General features: G+C 39.2%; 1 long non-coding RNA gene across 1 annotated transcript in view; it reads right to left on the minus strand.

Moving 5' to 3' along the window:
* Nucleotides 1-16347: 16347 nt before the first annotated feature.
* LOC120512433 overlaps nt 16348-23207 on the minus strand; it is a 52594-nt gene continuing 45734 nt past the window's right edge. Inside the window, exons 2-3 of the long non-coding RNA XR_005630006.1 lie at nt 17358-17456; nt 16348-16447 (exon numbers count right to left, since the gene is read on the minus strand). This is a non-coding gene — a long non-coding RNA (uncharacterized LOC120512433). The remainder of the gene's footprint in view (nt 16448-17357; nt 17457-23207) is intronic.

The following is a 23207-nucleotide window of genomic DNA, read 5'->3' on the forward strand; positions in this document are numbered from 1 at the left end:
TATTGTATCTACCAGTGTTGTAGGTGAGCATCTTTTACCATGCAAAATTTGAATACAATGAATACAATGTTGACAGAAGAAAAACACTACATAACAAGTCCTGTTTCCTGCAGCACAGGACTCAAACCATTATCACCAAATGTTAGCTTTGTCTTGTAGCCAGGATAAGGAAGATCCTGGCTTACACTTTAGGTAAATCCAAATACTTCAGTCCTGTGTCACAACTTGGCCCATTCATCATGTAGTTCCCCAGCTCTGGGGAAAGTGAAAGACAAGGAGATAAAGTCCAAGGAGATAAGTAGCAAAGTGACTGGAAAGTCGAGATACCTGCCTCTTCCTCCTATCTGGGAAAGCTCCCTAAGTTCTTCTTTCCCATCTCTTTCCCTTCCAGGCCAGAGAAGAAGAGCACAAGAAACTACAATTTGTCCTCTCCTCAAAGAGTGGGTAATATAAGGTACCACAGGAGGAACTGTGGAGTAACAATTCTTGGGTACTTAAAGGTAGGCAGATAGACAGAAATGAGACTAGGAACCAGAACTGCATTTCCCTAAACCTATGGTGAAGAAATAACATTATTTGTAGAATTACAGCACACATGCATGCACATACATTCACACACACACAAACAACCATGGCATCTGCAGGGAGAGTTCCAAAATTTACAAAGAAACCAAAACATAATATACTCTTTTAAAAAGCAAATATTCATATTTGGGGACCAGTCTCAAATTATGGGACCTGACTCATGATTTTTGAAACTTTAATATTAGCAGCACAGCCCTTTATGCTGTAATTACAGCAGTCTTAATTAGATTGGGAGATTGCTCCAAGATTCCTGAGACAACTTCTGTAACAAATATAGACACCCTCAAGGCAGTCATATACATTTATGGAAACAGCAATTTAAATAGCAGCTATAAATGGATCAAGTGGATCTGATGACATCATCACAATGAAAAAGTATTCTTGACACCACCATATGAAAAATTATTTTTAAAGTGCGTCTTTTTTTTTTTCTCTACATCAAAACACACTGATGTGATTTTAAATCACTCTTGAGAGAAACAATGGCTGTTCTTTCACTCATCTGTAGCACACTTTCTAAATAGAAGTTTATAAAGAAGTTGTTACACCAGAAATAGTTCTGCACACCCTTGTTGGACTAGTAGGAAGCTATTAAATGCAACTCTGACATGGCATTCTTTGCTTCAGTTGCTCCGTGCATGAGGTCACCAGTTTATATTATGAGATTTTCAGCACATTCCTGTATGCTTTTCTTGTTTTCCACTTCTTTCCTTGTGTCTATTTTGCTAGACAGTAACTTGGTTTTAGCAAATATGAAACAAAGATTGCATTGCCTTGCCAAATTCCCTCCTACCAAATTACTGAATTACTGAAGGTAATCCCTGTTTCAGTAGACCTTGGTTGTTTTGCTTGACCTCCAGCAGGTGTCCAATTAAGTCTGAAAAATTTATATGATATTCCCTTTCCATTGATAGTTCTAGAATTAAACTGATGAGATCTCTAGAGAAGGATCATCAGTGTTACACCTTTCATCTTTAATTACACCAGTTGAAGATGAATGAATGTACCAGAAGGATCCCAGCTGGGAAGTAGCACGCTTATTAGATAGTTGATAATTTAATATACACTCTGAATTCTGATTATTTTCTTAAAACATCTGAAGAGCTTTCCACATATGACAAGATTGTAGTACTTATTCAGCTGAACATTGACTGTGCTCTTTTCCTTTTAAAAAATGCTGCTCAGATGCAGACAAAGAACTGTGAGCATACAGAACAAAGAATTTTACACAAGGTGAGTTAAAGGTCATGGCTAATGCATTCAATCTGTTGTTTCTAACAATTGTATGAACATCTGAGAGACCACACAGAGAAGCAGAGCATAAGACTCCTAGAGGACTCCCTGGAGTCCCACCATAGAAGAAGACTCGGTCCTTCTGCTCCAGCACTGTAGCTCCAGCTCCTCCTCATGTATTTTACCCCTGAGAACGCTTCATTGAAAATGAAATGTTAAATGAGTTCAACTTCAGAGTGAGCCACAGCAAAACAGACTTGCTAGGTACAGTCTATAATATAGACTCCTAATATTAAGTCTGAGATACTAGAGGTTGAAAGCTACTTGCCTGGACCTCTTGTAGACTATTGCTACCAATAGGTATGGAAATAACTCCTTTCATTCTCAGAAAGAGGTAATAAAAGAGATCAGATAATACTGCAAAAGTACCGTGCTTAGGGGCCAACATGAATGTTGCTGAATTATTTCAGTATTACACTCATAAAAAATACTCAAGCCTTGCCCAAAGCCAGACACAGTTAAGTAAAAGTACTGGATTTTGTTCAGACATCTCAAGCTAAGTTAGAATATTGTAGCAGGATGCTCTGCCTAAGCAGGGGTACAGCAACTCAAAACTTGTATCTTTTTACAAGTTGATGGCTTGAGCAAGGAGAGTTTGCCCTTGGTTGGAGCTAGGAGGGTCTGCTGATTTGGTGAATGCTGACATCAGTTTTACCAAACCATCAGACCCACCACAAGCATGTGCAAGATGTGCTCCCTGAGCTTGGGACCAGAGAGGAACTATAAGCACTGATACAAAAGTGAGAGTCAGAAGTATTTGGCAGTAAAAACCAAAGAGCTGCTAGTACCTTCTTTCAGCACAAAGCATTTTTTGCTGAGCAAATCTGACAAAACTTAATCTTAAAAATATGAATGGCTGACAGTCCATTTATACTGTCCTTTATACTGTAGAAGGCCAGTCCCACATTGCATGGTGAGACCCTTGAGCAGACATCCCTAAGGTGTGTGATGGTCCTTCCTTTGAGTGGGGATGCCCCTCAAGGTCATTTCTCGAGGCTGAGAGAAAGATATTTGCTCACAGTCATTAATAATTGGTTTTTCTAGCTTTAATATAATTGCTTCAGTATAATTGCATTAATACAATTGCTTCAATATTGCTTCAAAAATAGCACCATACTAGTAGTTGTACCATACTGCATAGTAAATAATTCTGGTTAAGCTCTTTTTTTGTCTAATTATTATAATTTTAATTAACTCAAATAAATAATTCATTTTATTTATATAAATATATCTGAGTGGCCATCTTTAATCCTGCGGGACAAAGTTTTATAAAAGTTCAATTATACCTGTATAATCACTTAGACATGAACTGTTCACTGAGCCTGGGAAGATCCAGTGTCACCAAGTCTCCTCTCTGAGAGGAGTTACAAAAGCAAAGAGGTCCTTTCTGTACCTTGAGACTCAATGGGAGGAACTTCTCTAACAAATTTGCTTGAAGCTCCCACTCTGCCCACTACAATCACATTAATTTATTTTACTTGAGTTAACTCACTGGCATATGAACAGTGCCTTTTTCAGTTGTTCAGAGCTTGCCTTGGAAGGGAAAAGGTACAAATGATAGCCTGGCACCTGTGCTTTGTCCTTCTAGACTACAGGGCAGTTCAACTGAGCTGCTGCAGAAAGCATATCCTCCACAACAGAAACTAAATCTTAGATCTTCTATTCATGGGTAGGCACAGCACAGAACAGAGATGATTTGATACAATTATATGGGAAGCTTGAGTAGTCCTTCTGCTGGGCATATTCCTATGCTGTATTCTTATTTTCTTATTAATTTGTTGCTTGTTCAAAAATGAGCCAACTCACAATACCAGGCAAAAGCCTGCTTAAGGATCAAATACATTGAAAGAAACACATCCACTGAGACCTAAAAAAAAGTCATGAGTATCACTAAGGTCTCACAATTTTTTGATAGGTTGCATGATTCTGTAAACATCAAATCCAGCCACAAAATTTTTTTCCTCTACTGTACAGAAATTACAATATTTTCTATCAAGTATTGGCTAGTAGGATTGGCTAGTAGTAAAAAAATTATCAAAAACTATTGACTCTCCTTTCTGTCCCTGGAAATCAAAGAACATTGTGATATTTTAAAAAATATTGTGATGTTTGCTTCATTTAAATTCTAAAGAACTTGAAAGTAGATATTGCCCACTTCCATGTTCAAATTAATCAGACGTAATATTCATAGTTACTTTGAGAAACAATAAATGAGACCTTACACAGATGTACAGCAAGATTTACAGAAACATATGCACACAGCCACAAGTGCCTTACACTCGTTTTTTGTCTCTACAGAAAGAATCTATTCTGCTATTTCAGATTCAGTCTGTTATCAATTAAAAATGTTTTACAGCTCAAACACAAGATCAGTCAACCAAGGGGCTTGGTAAATGTGTTATTTATATAGTTATTTGTTAAAATGAGCTTCATTGCATTATAGAATGTTAAGACAAATTGTTGTGCCCTTTAGATTCATTATAGATGACAAAATACTAAATAAATCTTAAATAAGTATTCACCTTTCATCACACAAGAACACAAATGGTTAGATCTTATCAACAGGGGAGTCTTTTTAATCTTCCTTTATTAACCATAGAAACAAAAAAATATTGCTGATTTTCCTGCCTTCTTTTATAAAAAAGTCAGATAATTCTTGGTGTGGCAAGGGAGAGTTAAAGCAGATCATCTTTCAAGTAAGGAGCAAATCAATCTCATTGAAGGAAAGCCTAACCAGCCTTTCTGACTCTGGCCTGCCAGGTATTGTCTTAAAGAGAGACTTCAGTGAAGCATCAAAGGCAAACCAGCACTTTATAATGGTACTTTATTGTGCACAAGCATTATCTTATCATCTGGTTTTATAACTTCGTGCTTCATTGTGCTGCAGATTTTAAAAAAAAAAGTATATAAATGTCATCTTCTGTGTCATTAACCTAAAATCTATTAGAATTTTATTAGAAAATAAGTAGCAAGACAGTACAGCTACATTTCCTCCCTTATGCTGTGCTAAATTGCTTGTGAAAGTGATATATTATGACTCTTACTCTACATCTATTGCAAAACATGGAAGAGAAGCCCACATACTGTGTACATTAAATGGTAATCTTAAATTGGCAATGAAGCAATGCACATCTCCCTAAATCTCCAAGCAGGTTCTACAAATTTCCCTTTTGAAGGATAAAGATAAATAAAGAAATTTTTTCCACCTAGGACTAAACAAATGATAGCAGCAAGCTTCCTGGTTGATATGCCCAGGTCACAATCTATTAACCTTTTTTTAAAGATACCCTTTTTTAAAGAATAACCAAAAAAGAAAGTGTTCTTGTATTTCTCTGCTTGGGGCAGGCAGCCCCTTTATTACTAAAAGTCAGAAGTCTTCAGAAAGAAAATAGATTTCTGAGCCAATAATTTAGAGCCTATGAAAAGTTATTAAGGTTTCTGCAAAACAGAAAAGGTCTCAATTCATTTGGGTTTTTAAATTATACATATTGGAAAGCAGAATTCAGGAGGGATTCAATTTATTCCAGAGTAAACTGGTCAGCACAAGGTTAAATAAAGAGGCAAGTTATGTGTGGACTTCAGGCTCCCTCTTTAAGGGTCAGTTTTAGTCCAAACAGGGCACATGAAGAAACTGCAAAGGGTGGATCCAAAAAGGCAAAACATTACATCAGCAAGTAGCAGACTTAAGCCTCTCTTGGGAGATCTTTGCTCACAAGCAAACTTGGCACCTTGAAATTTAGCAGTTTTCCCAGAAGGACGCAGGTAGCCTCTGTAAAGAGCCGGTTTCTAATTCCCTGCTCCCACGGCTGTGGATAGTGATGATAGTCCATAAAGCATTCAAGCTGCACAAAAGAGAACCAGGAGAAATTAAAGCTCTTCAGGCTGGAGCTGCTGTTGCAGAATATAACTGACCCATCCAACACTGGTTGCTGCTTTCCAGCCTTTGGAGATTTCTGCATGTGTAGTGGGACAGGGATTTCAGAAATTGAAGTAGACTGCAGGTACGAGCTGAACCAGCACATTCTCAATCCAGTCTTAGCTCAGTTTAAACTGGGACTAAAATCCTTCCAGCTTGGATCTAAGTTCAAGCCCATAATTAATATGATTTGGCCCAACAATCTCTCGGAGCATTTAACAGTGAAAAATGCTGTATTTAAAAAAAATAGGAATGTGACGAAGGCATGTGGCAAAGGTAAAGCATCCAGGCCCAGCTCAGCCAGAGGGATAACCCCTGCTCCCCCAGCAGCACAGGCACTCTTCACACTTGTAGCACAATGCCACAGGGTCCTCTTACTACTCACATCTGACTTGAGAGGATGGAGAGGTGCTGCAGCGCTGTGTGGGTGATGCTGTGCTGTAGAAATCAAGAAGCATGAGAAAAAAATATAAGCTCTCTGATACTTATAGACACACCCCAGATGTACAGAAACTTATATATATTTCTACAGTGATGAACCCCACAGGACTTCCAAGGTTCAAAAGATATATAAAGGGCTCTGCTGTGTAAAAATATGTTGTTCCCTGTTGTAAAGCAAAGAAGACCAAAAGAACAGCACCAAGTGGGCACAATAAGTACCTGAATTGATAAGTACCCAACTACCAAGCATTACAGCCTTGAAACACAGCGCAGAAATGAGGGCTTTTCCTGCCCACACTAGGGCTGGGCAGAGGCAGAGGAGGGTTAGGAGTAGGAGAGGCCCTACATGATGTGGCTTTATATACCCCTAGAAAGTTTAGACAGCTCCTGTGCTCAGTAGCACCCCAGCAGAGATGTTCCTTTATGGTTAACTCAGCATTTTGAAGTGGTAACTGTTTCCCGGTTCACTCCCAAACTGACTATAATGATTTTAAAGTTTTGTGTCTCTCTCAGGAAAAAAACCCCAAGATATGTACCTGTTATGTGGTTAGAATTAGTCTTAGGTTTAGCTGACTGTGAAGAAATGAGGGGATAAATATGCCCATATATGGAAAATTGCATCCATTTTTTTTCAGAATTAACAAAATATACCTGATTGTCTTTGTCCAGACACAGAAAAAATAACTGGGTCTTCAAAAGTACTGGTGTTGCTGCTACTGTCAGAAAGGCTGTTGGTGAGCACACTTCATCAAAGGACATTTCATGTCTGCATCCAAACCCTTCACATTCTGCTGCCAAAGCAATGTCAGCCTGGGTCATATGCCTTCAAGGCAACTTTAACTTGGGAACATTTCTTCAAAAGACACTAAAAATGATTTACATTTTTCCTTACTAAATCAGCATTTTTGGTATCATTTGTGTCAGTGCCAACTTCCTCTCATTCTTCACCTGTGTCCTGGCCTCCCTTTCCCCTCCCTTGTGTGCTCCTGAACACCACTTGCATGCCAAAAAACCCATACTGATGAATGCAAACTTTTTGGCTTATTAGAGAAAACTATATTATGCAGCCCCCTATGCAACCTACACTACATTGGCTTACATCTTCCATGAATAGGAATAATTTTTCTGAATATGATACTTCCTTTACAAATGGCAAATACCCCGGAATTGGACTTTTTTTTTCCATTACATATTTTGACTTAAGCAGTTAATGCCAAGATGACAGGAAGTGGCACACTGTGACCTCTCTCCTGCCAGGAAGAGGCTGAGACTTGATGCAGAATTTTGGACTTGGAACAAGCACTCAGGTACTGTGGTGATCATTTCACACTGATCACTGTTCTTTACTGCTGATATTTTCCCTGACTGGTTAACTTTTCCCATCCATGTTAACTTTTCCTCTTCCATCAAGGTAAATTATTAAACAATTAATTTTGTTTTCTTGAGAGCTGTTGGTTTGGTTTGAGGTTGTTTTCCCTTTCCCAGAAACACATTTAAGTTACCTTGCAGCAGTGTGCAGCAGAAATCACAGTGCAATTTCAGGAGGAGTTAATGGCAAAAATTGCACATTATTCATATCCCACAGAATTTGATAATAAGTTATTATTCCTCACCCTCAAAGGGACAAACAGCCATGAGAAGTGATTGCTGAGATATCCCAGTGCTTTTTCAGGCACAATGGGGTGAATGTTTCCAGTCTGGCTCAGCATACTGTCTTCACTTACATTTACTGCCAATGCCAAGCACACAACATGAGGGCACTGAAGTCCTTTCAGATGTTGATGACTCACACTCTTTAAATACGTCACATGCTCTGACAAATCCACCTTCCCATAGAAGGCACCAAATGCCATTAGATGAAGCAGATGTTTCTAGGCAACCTGACCATGACCGTGAAGTGACCCTCATCTATTTTGGATTTATCAAATCATCAAAGGCTCCTGCTCCTGCCAATAAGACTTGGGACAGGAGACTCAAAGAGGTCATTATATAATGACCAGCTGCCTGAGCCAAGTGAGGCAGAAAATACTGCCAACAGGGGGTTGGGGCTCTTCCTGAGGGAAGAGGAGCCCCCAGGAGCCAAGGGGACACAGAACAGCCAGTGTCCTCTTCTACCAGGGTGCTGACCCACCACATCTGAGAGGAGGGAGCTCAGTGACTGTGGCAGCTATCAACCATCCAGGGACCATCAGGCAAAGTGAATGAGTCAGACCTGGAGTCCATGCAGGAAGACCTTTTTGGGAGCAGGCAGAGATCTGACTGCAGCACAGATCTGAGATCCCTCCAGAAAATCCCATCAGGAAGTCAAGACAGAAAGACTCTGAGCAACCTTCAACATTTCTGAGTCAGAAGTGAGGACCTGTTCTGAAATAAGGATATGGAAAATATCTGAAAATAAGGAACTCCTTATCCATAGGCAGGGCATGCATGGGTGATAATGGCAACAGAGGCACTGGGTGCTCTTATGGCCCTGAGAGCATCCTTCCCCTTTTAAAGGGCAGTAAGTACCAGGTTAACCACAGCCAGCTTCCACAATGCTTCCTTATTGTACACACACCAGAACACAGATAATCACAACCATCTGGAGGGTAGCAGCTCCAGTCAGCCACCTAACATTTCATACTAAGTCAGATACCAGGTATCAACCACAGTGTCAAAAACAGACATTAAAGCACAAAAAGCACTCAGCCTTTGCAATTTCATTCCCAAAAAATCTTGGATCTCCAGATCTACCAATACAACATTTTACAATAGAAAATATATAGCTCACTTACTAAGCAAAGATGCCCGAGCTGCAGTCATGTAAGTACTGATAATGTCAAAATGGCAATGAGGAATACAGAACAGGTAGTACTCCCAGATGTTTACTCAGTAACCTACCAGGAGTGTTACATAAGAATTATGTTGTGAAACAAGAGGTTGGTGGTGAAACAAGAGGTTGATGGTGAAACAAACAGCTGATAAAGAAGCATTGTAGCAGTTTATTAGAAATGTGGGCTGCGTCAAGCCCCTTTTTTGTAATTACAAAGGGAATGGCTTCTATAGCTATGAGGGAGAAATGAAAGCAGATGACTGAACAGGAAAGACTCTTTATGGAGTACTCAGGCACTAAGAGCTTCTCAGCCAACAGTCTTTTTCAGCTGGAGTGCTATTTTCAAGTCCTTTATATTTTGTTCTCAGAGACTTACACAATCAAAACCTGGAGTTAAGATGACGGTTCCACATCAGGCAAGTAGCTAAAAGCAGTTTTCAATCCCTCTATTAGGCACATTCTTTTTCAAAATGTATTACGCTTCTAGTTTACCAGATATTCACCACAAACAACTCCAAACTATCAGTAGGGAGGAAAATCTTTTGGCAGACAGCATATCTTGTTGCCTTTGAGAATTTTATAGTGCTATGGTACCTTACCAGTTCTGGTGTATACAAGGACAGCACCCCAAAAAAAGGGCAAAATTATCAATTAACTTGGGCAACAGATCCTGAAAAGTGTAAATTTCCTATAACATTAGGATTGCTACTGTCACTGTGGAGGAAGGGTGAGGCTGCCTGGAGCAGGCAACTCCACAGGCTCAGTTGCTCCCCAGGCTCTGGTCTGTATCTCTCCCTGCTTCCTTGCCCTCCCTTCCCCATCCTCCCTCTCTCTCTCTCTCTCTTCAGAAGCCACCTGTCCTCCCAGGGGCAAATCCTGCTGTGGCTGATGATGCCCAGAAGACCAGAGCAGTTTCTTGGAGCAACAGGCAAGAACCACTACGCTGAGTTTGGTGGAAATCTGCTGATGCAAAAGCAGCCTTCAGTGATGCCATGCAGCATGCTGCTGTAGCCCCAGTGATAACTGACTTGGCAAAATTCTTTTCCAGACAATCTAGCTCAAAAATGGGAAACAGACTCTCTTTCTGTGTTGTTTACCTGCTAGGGAGCAGGGAATAAATGAAGCATGCACAGGCATGTGCACAACTTTTGTATATTGGGAAAGTTACCTGTCCTTCACTTTCTCATTTATTAAACTCTTACTTTGACAGGTTCTTCCACACATGCTTGGACAATTTTTAGAAGTATCATCAATCTAAGTACAGCTGAGTTGCTCTCTCACCTCCCTATCCAGACTTTGACTGAACAGTTTCTTTTAATAAATGAGTGATATGGCTGGGTGTTATCAACCTACTGTAACATTTAATAGATATTCATAACATATATTAATCATGAGCAGGTTTACAAAGGATTCAATCCTGAAAGGTGTGGAGAACGCTTGATTCTCCTTGAAGTCAGTGAAAGCAGAAAGGGTGAGATTTTTGTCCTTCCAGTTCTGCATTACAAAAGCCAGTCTTCTTTCTGGACATTAAAAACATGAGCACAGTTTTCTGAAGCAATGCATGTGCCATTTGGTCAGTTTGTTTTACAAGTACCCTGTTCATTGTAGAAAGAATATCTATTTTTGTTTTAAAATGTTTTACTACAAAAAAAAAAAAAAAAAAAAAAAAAGAAAGCCTTCCATCAAATTTATCCCAGGTACAGAAGTCTGCTCTTTAGCAGAACTTTCTGCATTGTCCCTGCTTACTTTGAATCGTAGCAATCCTGCTTGGCCTATAAACACCCATATAGAAAATGGCAGTGTTCACATTCCTTTCCACATGCAGAACTCAGAAAAACTTCATCAATTAAAAACCAATCAAGTACGTAAGAACAATAACACAGCTTCCTAAAATCTAGCAACCTATTAAAGTGAAATACAGAATTACAATTAAGATTAATGGGAGAAAACCAGAATGAATTTCAATCAGTTCTATTTCAAATGTATACAGGATCCTGTTCATCATTTATAAGAAATTACCAAATCTAACCTCATTACTGTTATTTCTTCCCTATATTGGGATTTTAAAAATAAAGTTCCAATTCCTAACATAAAATAGTAGGTAAAGATAATAAGAATGTTTAATTCTAACAAAATACTGTTTGTTGAGATTGTTTTTCATAACAGGAAGATGGTACAGCTGCAATACACATAACTCTGTTCAAAGATATCCACCAATTTTTTTGTTTGTTTACAGATATATTCTTGCCCTGACAGCTGTTCACACTGTTTGTTGAGATTGGTTTTCATAACAGGAAGATGGTACACCTGCAATACACATACCTCTGTTCACTAGATATCCACCAATTTTTTTGTTTGTTTACAGATATATTCTTGCCCTGACAGCTGTTCAACCACTTCTTGACATTGTATTGTAATGTTAGATATTCCACAAAAGATTACAAAATATGCCAACCAAATTCTTTGTACCACAGAAGATTATGTTCTTTTCCCCAGACAGTATCACAGTTCTGTAGTTCATTTCCATCTTGAAAAATGTGATTTTCAGTACCATCTACAGACTTGCAGCTTGGGTGTGGTAATCTGCTTCTTCACTTTCAAACTGAAGAGGTTACAGGTAAGGTCTTATATCTCTGCAGATTATATTGATCAACAAATCTTTTATCTGAGAGGATGTCTTGACTAGTGAGCACCTTCGTCATAAGCGTACTGAGTCATAAGCAGTCAGAAAATCTAAGTGATTTTCCAGTTACTTCATTCTCCTGAAAATTTATGAAAGAATTTAAACATGATAAGAAGTATATACTTTCTCTTACATCACCAAAGTTAGTGAAAAATCACTGGAAAGCAATTGTTGTGTCTTAGGAACAGCATTCCCCAATTTAGTACTTTCATCCCCCAGACAAGACTTTCTCAACACAGCAGACACCTGCTTGCTCCCTGCCCCATGCCCTCCCCCTTCCCACTCAGGGGATGGAGTTCAGAGTTCAGAACTGGAGGAACAAAAGGGTGAAATTTACAGGCTGAGATAGGAACAATTTACAAGAAACAGCAATGAGATAAGATAATAAACGGTAACAACAGTAACCAACAACATTCTTAACAAAAGGTATAAGACAAAGAAACAACTTACACAGAAAAATTGCAACAAAATACCAGCCTTGACCCCAAAAATGCTGGTCTCTTACTTCTGCCCCTGGCAAGTGCAAGATAGTGTCATATAATATAATGCCCCTCCTGGCTACTACTAAATTATTAACCCTATCCTGACCAAACTAGTTCACCAACACAGATGTTTACTTTTCCAGACAGCATAAGGTTGAACTTCAAATTAGGTACAAGCCTAGGAATGGAATACTTGGGAAGCTGAAGGAGATTACACTACAGCCCCTGACCAGTGCGACTAATTATATTCAAAAATATTTTACTTTTGCTTCTTCTGAAGTTATGCTTTGGGCTCATTTGTTTGCAATATTCTATGTTATAATTATGTTTTGCCTCCATAGCACATGACGAAATGTCAAAGTAGATGATACTGTAAACTGGCAGAAAATTTAACAACCATAAAGAAGATTTTCTTCACCCTCTTCTGGCTTCTATATGTAAATGTCTCCTTGTCTCCTTCAACACAATCTAGGATATTTTAGGGGCTCTTTACCTCTGGACATGCTTTCAAATCTCATTATGCAAATCTAGTATGTGACACATAAGCCAAAAATATATATATATATTCAAGTTATTAAATGAAAAACCGGAATTCTTTTCAAACAGGAGTTAGATACCCAGTAATGGAAATTAGAACTCTTAACTGAGAATCAATTTTCCAGCTGTCAGTTTAACAAACAACAATGAAAGTTTTTAATCAACTCAGTTGGCTACCTAATGTTTCTTTCAACAAGAAGCATTCTTTCCATGACAGGTTATTGGGAGGAGGCATGACAAACCCCATATACACAAGTAGAACGCCTGTAATGGGAGACATCCTGCTAGCAACAGCCCCTGGAAGATCCCAGCCCTGATGCCCTGCAAATGGGTCAAGCAGGAAGTAGAAGGTATCCAGTGCTGAGTGAAAAGAGAAAATGGGGGAACTGTAGCCACAGTGAGGGGAAAAAAACAGATGGTGCCAGTAGGCTGTAGGATTCTGATTTTGGTTTGTAATTACAACTGGCAATCATTTTGAACCACTGCTGCTTTTTTTAATTATTCCACTTTGATTGCAATTACCAGCCAAAATCAACAATCCTAGCAATAGAGCTCAGAGTTTTCTGATGAAATGGTTAAACACCCAAGTGTTTGCACCTAGACCTTACAAACCTGCAATTTAACAGGAAAACTTATTAACAAGAAAACTTTTTGGATCATAAGTTGTATGCCAATGTATTCCTAGCCTAGAACCTTGAGAGTAAGAAGATTACAGTGAGGACAGTTGAAACTTTCTTTTGGAAGTTGAATTACAGTCAGCAAAGGCAACACTCACCTAAGTGCAAACAATTTCTTGCACTGTTCTGCTGTAGAGCATAGTTTAAGGCAAATGAGTGTCTCAAGATGAACCAAAGCCTGAGGTTTTCCAAAGCAGTAACATTTTTTGAAAATACCATGTTGATTTCTATCTCACTGGAAACTGTGCTGTGTATACAATAAAACTCATCAAATTTCGTAAGCATTTTCAAGCAGGGCAGGGGTATTTTGAAGTCTACCTACTATTCTCAGCCAACACCACAGGCTCACACAGGATGTAAAAAATCCATTTTGAGCACGTGAGAGGTGATCATGAGCATGTAAGTGGAAATCAAGTCAACTTACTCTCTTTTTTCTGCTAAATAATGTCTTTCACCTCACAGTTGCTTTTGAGAAGGAATCTCATCTTGAAAGGAAAACAAGAACAGACTCAGAAAAAAGTTATAGAAAACCATACCTCAAGAGTACATCTAATCCTTCTCCTCACTGAACTATACTCAAGCCATGCCTGACAGACAAGTTCTTCACGTGGAGATTCCACAATCTTTCACAGATTGTGCTAAAGCTTTCCTGTCTTTACTCCCATTATATTATTCCTAACTTTCAGCAGGAATCCTCATTACACCAGTTAAAGACTGTAATTTCTCATTCTATCAGTAGAATGTGAAAGGAACAGTTTTACTCCCTCCTTTGAGTTGTGCAAAGACTGTTATGTTTCCTGCTAGTGTTTTTCATTCTTTACTTAACCATCCCAATTTCTTAAGCCTTTCTTTATAAATCACATTTTCTGCTCCTACAATTGTTGTTTTCAGTAATCTCTCCAGTTGAGCCAGGTATTTGTTAAAAGTTAGTACTCAAAACTGGAAATAATATTCTAAATAAACCTTTACCAAGACTTTATAGACCAGAAGATGATTTCAAATACCCTACAGGTAATACTCCTGTGTAACCAACCTATTAACTCACAACAAAATTACTTTTTTCTTATCCTGTTCAGTAGGTGATTCACTGTGACGGGAGATTCAGCCTAACCTCTTATTCTCCAGTGAGGAGGATACTCAATTATCCAGCCTCTTATTCTCTCTCTCTGTGGGTGTAAGAAGATTATTCCTGTCCAAGCATAATATCTTGAAATTCTTCTTGTCGAACTGCTGCCTTAGACTGCATCTTTAATGTGTAAAACTCTTTCTCAAGACTAATCCTGTCCTACAGTATGCTCCTTAAATGTTGATATCTTATGAAAGTTCACAAAAAACACTGAAAAGTGAGAGTGAGCTTTAAAAACTTTTTTAAATGCAGTTTTCCAAAGAGAGTGCAACTAGTCTTATTATAATCTGTAGAGTGCTTTCTTAGCTAGTTTATGAAATGTCATGAGAGATAAAATCAGAATTTGTCAGGAGAAAGCAGCATGTCATAGCCTGTTTCTCTCTTATCTATAAGGGTAGTTATTATTTGGTTCCAGAAGGAAATTAGACGACTGACATAACCTGATTTCGGAAAATCTGTAATGGCTGTCAATTCATCTCCTCATCATCCTCCAGATCTTTAACGATACTTTGAATATTTGTTCCAGTATTACTGCAGAAACTAAAGCCTAGCAGACTAAAGCATTGATTCAAACAGCTGGTGTAAGTACAAGGTACATCATGGTACTTTTGAGTGCAATTCTGGTCAGCTGGAGTGAGTAGATGCACAGCAGTCTGACTTGCAGCAGCCACTGGCATTTAGGGTTTGTACTGGAGCTCATGATGGTAAATATCACAAGTGGAATGAGAGTTGGGATCATGTTACTTGCCAAGAAGAGCCACCATCAAAGACATCAGAAAAGCAGACAGCACTCCAATGTATGTCACAGCACCTCCCTTCTCTTCATGTGCACATTGGAGGTAAAATGTAGACTGAAAAGTGGGGTAATGATGCATTTGGTGAGTTACTGCACCCTGCACCTTGTGAGACATCCCACCCTGTTGTGCCTACCTACAGCTGCCCTTGCTGCACCTGCTGATGGCTGTCAGCCTGCCTTTGCCCAAAGCCCCAGGCAGACCTAAAGGTGGACCAAATGGCTCCTTTGCTCTCCAGTTTCTTCTCAGGTCCTCATTCTGTAAATAATAAAATATCTCTCTCCAACATGCCTCTCCCCTTCTCTGAGCAATGCAATCGGAGCTGTGTCAGGGCAACTAGTCCTTTCTTTGCTCTGATTGAATAATAATGAAAGGATGGGAAACAAAGACTAGGAGCTTTTGAGATTAATCCCCCTTCTGTTCTCAGCTGTCAGACTTACTTATTTTTTTCTTTTTTCAGCTAAATCAGGTCATTATACTACAAATCTTTACTCTGAATGAAAGATTAAACTCAGGTATTTTATTTTCATCAGGGCATAATATTCAGCACAGAATAATTGGCTAGAGTTTCATCTGGATATTTGTATGGGGCCTCCTATCAAATTCCACTAAAACCTTACTGACTCTTTCAATTTTTTTTAATTCCTTAGGATCTTACTGTAGTAGACCCTTGGCAAATGGAATCTTTCACTCAGTTGAAAGATACCTATCTCTACATCTGAGATGTCATGTTTTCATGAAGCCTCTTTAAACAATCAAAAAAATGAAAAGGCCTTCAGGGTTACCTTGTAATAAAAACAGTAATAGAAAAGAAAAAATCTATAACCTAAGTGTTTGTCCTTGACATAGTTTTTTGGGTCGTTTTTTTCTTTTTTGTTTGTTTTTTTTTTTTTTTACAATGAGAAGGAAAAAAAGAGGAAGGGGAAAAAAAGAAGCAGTAAACAAGAAAAGGCTTTCAGACTACATTTAACTGCTTTGAAGCCAACAATAAACTTACCACAGTTAAACCAGGTCAACAAGGCATAAGGTCATCAAAACCAAGGCTCATTGAACCAGTGTGTTTGGATAGATGCCATTTCCACTTTGTCAGTATGAAGAGTGCTGTATTGAACAGAGAGAACAGAGCTCATGCTGACATAAAATTAGAACCAAAAAACATCAGGTCTATTGTGATGATCTCATGAGGAGCAGACAGGTTTGCTATGCATTAGTAAACTCTCTGGTGTGATTATCGAATCTACCTTGATGTTTTTTAGTTTACTGATTACTTTATTGATAGTGTCTTTTTTAAAAAGACATTATCACACATGGAATGTATTTTCTCAACTGAGAAAAACTGGCTTTATGCCACTTCTGCTCTACCCAAAATCGACCCAACAGTAGCTTTGGGATTTAATTTAAACAGAGAGAGACAAAGCATGACAAAAGCATAGGGCCTAACAACCCAACATGAGCCTCTGCTAACACACAAATTTTTGCTGCTGCAACAAATCAGAATATTTCTAGACTTCAACTTTCTGTTCATGTTTTGCTTTGTTTTCACTTTTAAAAAATATTCTTAATTTAGAAGTAAAATACTACTATAAAATTCTTCTCCAAAGCTAATAAAAGACAATGGGACTGATTGATGTTTGGAGCCCTTGAAAAGTTATGCCTTTTATTAATTCCTAAAAATATTTATGAAGCATTTCAGGTTACTTCTCCCAGAGGTATCAGATTTTCATGATATACAGGTCATGGGAAGAGTTCATATCAGAATAGGTCCTGCAAAGGCTATTTTGTTGATTCCTTTGCTCTTACGAATGGATAGCATTTCAAACATATTTTTAGAATATGCAGTGCAAAGCTAAGTTTAGTCCTTGTGCTCTGTGATACAGGCAGTCCATTGACTTTGGGCAGGAGAATCCTAATGAGAATTGCCAGAAATACTGCTTGGATCAGCAGTGGCACTAACAAGTTGGAAAGGTACAAGGCAAGCAGTGTCCTCTGAACGTGGAAATTTATAACTCACCTCTTCAGGTTACTCATGTCTTGTCTGATTAATATCCTTCTGGGGTGTTTTTCAGTTTCCTCCTTTGTTTGAGCTTAGTTTCTCTTGCATGTATCACTGCTGGGAAACAAAAATATTCTATCATGAGAAACATGCAACTAGGAAATGCAACAAGTATAATGTTCCAGTGACAGCAGTGGCAAAGATTTACTCAAAGCATGATGCTGAGCAGGGGCTGGAGATTCAACCATGGTGCCTCAAAGCCACTGCTCAGGTAGGACTGGGGAAAGCCTTCCACACAGGCTACCAGCAGGCATGATCCGAAAAAGACAAAACAGATTTTACATCCAAAGAAGTGAGGGTCTTTATCACCAGTGAGTGAGTGAACCACAGAGAGGAATAAGTGAGGAAGCCAGGATGGGGACCTGAGCAACTGGGTCTAGTCGAACGTGTCCCTGCCCATGGCAGGGGGATTGGAACAAGATGTTCTTTAAGGTCCTTTTTAAGTCAAAATACTCTATGATTTTGTATTACTTTGAGCTGGCTAAAAGCCACCTAAGATGTCCTGAACCTGAATAAGCCCTCTTTGGTTAGAGCAAGAGCAGGTTGCCCTGTTTACGTCCTATAGGCATGTCTAGGTACAGTTCTGACACATTTCAAGGCAATTGCAGTTTCAAATGTACCCTAGAGAGCACTAAATTGCAGTGATATTAACAAACAGCCCACCAAGCTCTGAAATCTTATAGAAACCTGGGGGATGTGTGGACCTAACAAACTTCCTTGTCTTTGAACATATCAGGCAGGCAGGCAAACACGATGCCACTATCAAAAATGCCGAATCAAATTTAAACACTACTGAAAACTTCATAAAAGTCAGTGAAGAAATCTTTCTTCTGTTTACTATTAATGATTGCAAGATAACCTTTATTTATAGTGCCTTGGGGACTTATTCAATAGGATGTAGTGACACTGATGAGAAGGATTATTTATTGTTTATACAGTTGCTTAAAGATGAAGGCTCTGCATAAATACTCTGGAAAGTATAATTCCATGAAAAAAACTTTTCATAATGCATCAAAATACTTCCTGCATTAAAGTTATTCTGGACTCACTCTTTGCATCACAAGCCACATTTGCAATGCTCAGAAGGCCTGGCTGTATCCTTTATCACACAGCATCTAATATGCAGTCAATGTAAGAAAATCATAGTTTCTATCTGATATTCATGTAGTGCCAATAATATGCAAGGCATATTGACATCTTTTGAAAAAACAAGGAAACTGTGGGCTTGTTTGAAAAAGAAAGTTTCAAAAAATACATTAATGGGCCGTATAACTTGCATTCAGAAGTTATAAAATGGTATGATAAGGACTACATGAACAACAAAAACCTTCCCATTTTGTGTAAGCACATTAAAATGTTATTATTAGGTTGTGCCTAAGCTCAGAAATATCTTAAGTAAGGAAAGACATATTTTTGTTCATCATTTCCAAAACAAATGTAAAAAGAAATTTGCTGCACCCAAGAGGTCAGACAATACTGAACACAGTGCAAAACCTCTGGTTATCACCTTCAGCTCTTACTGTTTCATTCTTGTCACTAGTACCCCAAGAAAATACATTGATCAAAGGATAGTTTCCACCACTTCTGTTCTCACTTTACACCAAGACCACTAACAATAATGATTTAGTGATCAGTTAGATGTGTGAACTATTCATATGACCTGTAACACAATAATTCAAACCAGAAACCACTCACACTGGAAGGAGCTGCTGTTTGGTCCATGAGCCCTTTTGTCTTGTGTTCTGTGAATGAGGCTTCTGTGAAAATTTGACTTATTTAATTCCTTTATGTCTACTGAATATGAATTTTTATATATTTGAAGACTGTTACACCAAACACAACTGAAATAATTCTCCATCATGTTTCTTTTTCCTCTAAGCTCCAGGTCCCAGAGTCCAACTTTTCCCAGAGGTAATGTGCTGTCTAAGCTATTTTACAATGAATCAATAACTTCTAATCAATAGAGCAGCTCTAGGAGTTGATTTTAAACCTTAAAATAAATCTAAATGGGTATCTCAGGTGGCACCCATTCCTCTGTGTCCACTGCAGAGCTGGCCACTCAGACCAGGCACTGACTTCTGGTGTCCAGCATCAGGGAAACTGAGTGCCACCATCTCTGGGCTCAGCTGAACTAAGCTAGAGCAGTACTTAGCCCATAACCTATTACCGTTTCAGAAACTAAAATTTTGGGAAGGTGAAATGCTGTCTTTCTGAAGCCAGTAAATTAATCATAAAATCATAGAATGTTTAGGAGTTGCTATGGTTTTAAAGATCACCTGGTCCCAACCTCGCTGCCATGTGCAGGGACATTTCCCACTTGACCAAGTTGCTCAAGGCTTTATCCAGCCTGGCTTTGAATATCACCAGGGTTGGGGCATCTGCAACCTCCCTGGGTTCAGAGAGGTTTAGACCTGTTCCACCACCAGGGCTGGGGCATCTGCAACCTCCCTGGGTTCAGAGAGGTTTAGACCTGTTCCAGTGTCTGAACACACCTCACAGTGAAAAATTTTTATCTTGTTTTTAACGGAGGATTGGGAGAAAAAATGTCTTTATCTTGTGGGAGTCATGGGAACAGAACAAAGAGCCTTTTTGGCTTTTTCTATGGAAAGCAATCCTCAGTGATATAACTCCTCAGAATTTTTTTGTATTCTGAAAAAGATTTTCTGTTAAACTTTTCTGGGCAAATCCATCTGGGGTGTATTAAGACAAATCTAGTTATACTGATCTATTACTTCTGTCTGAGCACTTAGTTTTCTTCAATTTAAAAACAACATAAGGGAGTAGGAAAATCTTTAAGCAATGAGACATGACATACTATACCATGCTGTACTGTTGATTAATGTGTATCCCAGGTGGATGGGGAGTAAGATAAGTGCCTACACCATATGTGGTGAGTGCATTAATCAATATTAACGTGTATTAACAGGTACAGAGAGAGGGTACTGAAGAAGAGCCAGTTTTGGAGCACAATCCTGCTGTGATGGCAATGGGGGATTGAATCTTGTTGACATGAGGAGTCAGCCTGACCTCTGAGACTGTGATCTTAGAAAAGCACATGCATTTGATAGACTCCACACCACAGGATGTTGCAGAAGCTGAAAGTTTACATGTATCCAAGGAGAGTGAGGACAAGTTCATGGATCAGAAATTTTTTCAGGCTGTAAATTCAAATAAATATCTCCAAGTCAGGAAGTCTCTGAGTTGCAAATTATTGGAAGCAGAGGGAGTGCCTAAGGAAGTATCACGTACTGTTCACCCTGTTTTTATCCTCTTTTCTAAATACCTTCTTATGGTGGCCATCAGGGACTGGGCAAAGAGCTAGAGAGCCATGTGGTACAGCCTCATTCAGTGCTCTTATAGCCTGGTGGTTTATGTCCTAAAGTTACAGCATACAGTGAGTCCTCCTTAAATCTGTGCAAGTTGTTGGATGTTCAGACCGGAGCAGTGTCTGCAGCTGCATGCACACCTCCACTGATCCACTGAACAGCATCAGGACTCAGGTAACTGCCTCACTGCAAACACTGGCAGGAATTCAGCATGGTCTTCTACTGCAGAGACCTGGTGCCACCAAGTCTCTCTGCCAGTGATGCAACATCTCCCGTGTCAAAGCTCTGGTGAGGTACCAAGCCTTGAGAGATACTGCCTGCCTGAAGGTGGAAAATCAGCCAAGACACAGAAGTCGGTGCAGTACGGGACACTTTAGGAAACCCACAGCACCACTGCTCCACACACAGGAGAGGACTGGGATTTTCAGGAATGAGGCAACAGCTCTTGCTCTCTGCTGAGTTCAGAAACATCCCCATTTTCCACCCTGCCAGACAGAGACCTTACAACACAACTGCCACATTAGGGAAACCAAAGAAACAGCAATAACATATTGCTTATTGGAGCATATTAACATGCCCCACAGCAGTCTCATTATGACTGTTAAACTTTTACCTAAGATACTGAATTAAAAGCCTTTTTTATTTATGACCTCCTCTCTAGAATGTGTTACTTCCAGCTCTTCCTACCAGCACAGGAACCAGAGTGGTTCAACAGCCCAACAGCCAAACAGTGCTGACAACTGCCTACTTTCAAATTAAATTAAGCTTCTCTAATGTTTCTAATTTAATGTATTAATGCACATGATAAAAGCAAAGATTTTAGGTTGGCTTTTGTCTGATTTGTGTAGTCCTGTGTTTCAAAATCTTTTTTGAGATGCTGAAGTGGCATTTAAATTACAATTTCAACTGATCAGTTAGCTAACATATTTGGATGCTGGTCCTTTCCCATCACTATAATTTTGAATTTAAAGAACCTTCTATTTTAAAGGTGAAGAACTCTAAAAATTGCACATGGCAGTAAAACATCTCAGCTATGTTTCATCCTTTGTCTCCATTCTAGGCAATATGAGGGGGCATCTGTAGCTTGCATCCAGCTATTAGGATCTGTCCCTGTGTTGATCAATAAAGACCTCACGACTTTACTCTACACTTCAGTTCCAAGCCTCAACTACTCAGTAGACAGCCTGTAATTTCAGCAAGGGAAGAGAGCGCCTGCAGGTGTCGAATTAATGCACCATGAAAGCAGAACTCTGCTGTGTTGCAATGGAGTTAAAATCAGGCTTCTCTGCTATTGCTGGCAGTATTCAGCTCCCAGTATATTTCTGACTTTGGATACATAGGCTACCCAGTAATTTTGTCACATCTTGAAAATAGAGCAGAGATAAAAATCCATTAGAGTCTTACAGCCATAAGTCATATTTACCATTTGCTAACAGGCTATTGTGTTGTGAGAGAAAACTGCTGCTCCAATCCCATCACAGAAAGTTTCTTTTGTCTCACTAAAACTTTCAGAAAGAAACTCAAAACTAAAAAAAGTCACTGATTTCTTAGGAAAAGAATATAGATTGTGATGTTAAACAGAAAAATACCCTCAGTAAAAGTCAAACTTTGGGAAAAATGTATTTTGAAAGAAAGGTGTTTTAATTATAAATTTTTGTTAATTTTAAATTCAGAGCTGAAACATTGTACCAAGTATTTTCACTGCCACTGCTCCCACTAAGTTTTGATGAGAAAATTAACACAGGCAGTGAAGAAAAGCCATCATCAATGCAGCTGTTTTTGAAGCAGACACCTGCTCAGCTATGCCTCTGTGGGTCACATCTAGTTGCCAGTCCATATGTGTGACATTTCTGAGGCCAGATTGCAGCTTCATCTCCCAGTACCTCAGTAAAGCTGAGGAAATTTAGATGTCTCACTAAGGCCATGTTGACACCTGTCTCTGCTCCTAACCTGTACCACTGAGCCACCCCATGGGGAGAAAGAGGAAAACCTTCAGTACTGAGGTGGAGATGAAGACGTCTGCTCAGTATTTTGAGTACAGCTGCTCTGTTCCCCAGAGCAAGTTTGCAAGTCCTGAGTAGTGCCAGTCATCAAGGTGAGGTGATGTAGGCAGCTGCCTCAGGCAGCAGGCTGCCAGGTGGAAATCAGCCTTTGCTGTGACTACAGCTGGAAACATGAAGGGCAGTAGCTACTTCTGGGTGGAATGAGGAGACTTATTCAAGAAACAGCTACCATTCCCCTCTTCCTCTCAGCAATGATAAATCAGGCTCCTCAAGGGTCTCCCTCTATTTTCTCCACCTTAGTTTTACTTCTCTCAATGCTATGAAATCTTAAATACAAAGAAACAGACTCTCCCCAGGTAACTGTTACAGATTTTGATGTCCCAGTGAGTGATTCAGCTTATGCCACCTGTGACCTTCTGCAAAGCCAGGCCAGGCCAAATGTTCTAGTTAACAAATCTACTCATTGTGTCAGTCCCCTA

Source organism: Passer montanus, unplaced genomic scaffold (assembly GCF_014805655.1).
Source record: "Passer montanus isolate IOZ18808 unplaced genomic scaffold, ASM1480565v1 scaffold11, whole genome shotgun sequence".
Lineage (NCBI taxonomy): Eukaryota > Metazoa > Chordata > Aves > Passeriformes > Passeridae > Passer > Passer montanus.